This window comes from Octopus sinensis, linkage group LG19 (assembly GCF_006345805.1).
Source record: "Octopus sinensis linkage group LG19, ASM634580v1, whole genome shotgun sequence".
NCBI lineage: Eukaryota > Metazoa > Mollusca > Cephalopoda > Octopoda > Octopodidae > Octopus > Octopus sinensis.
The window spans coordinates 45,846,463-45,848,962 of NC_043015.1; positions in this window are offsets into that span (position 1 = coordinate 45,846,463).

The window sequence follows — 2,500 nt, forward strand, 5'->3', positions numbered from 1 at the left end:
CAAACAACATATTCTTTTACTTTTGGGTTAAAAGAATATGGTACAAACCGGAATTTTAAAACAAGTAAAGTTACCTTCTCGAATCATATAGACTCTTAACGAACGGTTTCTGGGTTTCCATGGTGCATATATTCCCCACCTGGACAGGACGCCGGTCCACCAATTTTTTTTTTTTCTTACGAGAGTTCCGAACCCAAGTTGCATACAGCCAATCAGAGCTCACCTTGACCTTGTTTTTCAAACAATGAAAAAACAGAGTACAAGACATACAACACAAGGAATATTCCCCTTCTTCAGTTGTCCCTGTTTCGTCTACTCCGTGTTTCAATTATTCGGTAGCCATGATAAAACTCCGAGTTTTGGATATCATGGCTACCGAATAATTGTCACATATTACATTTACAGATGAATTCCTCTCTTTCTTTCGTTGTCTTACCATTTCTATCAATATATATATAAGCAATAATAAATCTCTGAGCGAGATGTAAACAGTAAGCGCTCGACAACGTAAAGTATACTAGCCATCTTAATATGGCTAACCACTAGGGGTGGGGCGTGTTACTGTAGCTTTTTAGCCCCAGGAGATCATCGTCTCCAGCTGGCTTTAGAACACAATCCTGTGCGAATATCATTAAAGGGCACAGGATTGTGTCTAAGCCAGCTGGAGACGATGATCTCCTGGGGCTAAAAAGCTACAGTAATACCCCCCACCCCTAGTGGTTAGCCATATTAAGATGGCTAGTATATTTTACGTTATATATATATATATATATATATATATATATAACGTAAAATATACTAGCCATCTTAATATGGCTAACCACTAGGGGTGGGGGGTATTACTGTAGCTTTTTAGCCCCAGGAGATCATCGTCTCCAGCTGGCTTTAGACACAATCCTGTGCCCTTTATGATATTCGCACAGGATTGTGTCTAAAGCCAGCTGGAGACGATGATCTCCTGGGGCTAAAAAGCTACAGTAACACGCCCCACCCCTAGTGGTTAGCCATATTAAGAATGGCTAGTATACTTTACGTTGTCGAGCGCTTACTGTTTACATCTCGCTCAGAGATTTATTATTGCTTATATATATATTGATAGAAATGGTAAGACAACGAAAGAAAGAGAGGAATTCATCTGTAAATTAATATGTGACAATTATTCGGTAGCCATGATATCCAAAACTCGGAGTTTTATCATGGCTACCGAATAATTGAAACATATATATATATATATTATAGAAGGAGCTTCTACAGGACTAGAACTGTTTCATTAAAATGAAATCATTGATTTCATTTGAATGAAACAGTTCTAGTCCTGTAGAAGCTCCTTCTATAAAATAATTAATTTACTCTGCTATGTATTGAGTACCTTATTTACTGTGGTTACCCCCGACTCAACCCGGGACCTACATATATAATATATATATATATATATATATATATATATAAAATGAGTGAGTGAGTGAGTGAGCGAGCGACGAGAGAGGATTTACGCATACAAGACAGCAAAATTGTCAAAACAAGCGTGAAAACACAAGCAAATTGGTCAGATGCGAACAATTTTAAAACAATACAAAAACTTGTAAAGAAGCAATACATATCTCCTCTCCACAAAATTTCCTTGCGGTTTATAGAAGTAGCGTCGCCGTGATATCTGGTTCCACATCACCGTAATGAATAAAAGTAATATATTAAAGGGAACGAAGGAAGTGAGGATAGTAAGAATCACAGATTCATCATTTGAGACGTGTCTGAGATAGCAAGAATTATGAGCATACTGATGGGGTTAAAATAACCTGTTCTTCTTATCCTCGTGAAATTTTGAGTTTCTGTCGGTGTTCGTATATATGTGTGTGTGTATGTGTGAGTTTGTGTGTGTATGAATGTGTGTGTGTGTGTGTGTGCATATATAATATATATATATATATATATATATATATATTATATATATATATGCATATCCATATAGACATGCAGAAAACGTACATATGCATGCATATGCATGAATTGTGTGTATGTGTGAGCGTGTGTCTGTGTGTTTGCGTGTGCGTATGTGTGCGTAAGTGTATGTGTGTGTGTGTGTGTCTGGATGGGATGATGCGTGTGTGTGTGTTTGTGCATGTGTGTATGTTTACGTATGTAAATATAGTGAATGTGTGTAATAGATGGAAAAGAGAGAGAGAAAGAGAAAGACAGAGAGAAAGAGAAAGACAGAGAGAAAGAGAAAGACAGAGAGAAAGAGAGAGCGAGAGAGAGAGAGAGAGAGAGAGCGAAACAGAACGAGAGAAAGACACAGACAGACAGATGCGTATGAATGTAAGTTTCCCAGTATTCAAATTTTAGGGAGATTTTGGCTGTTATTACCATCAGGTTAGCCTAACATTTAAAGGTTCCTTTATTGTTCAATGTTAAGTTACCTTGATCCCAAAGGCCTTCCATCCATAATATCTGTTACAAACATCACAGTTTTGCTTTGTACAGACAGACATACGTAAGTACA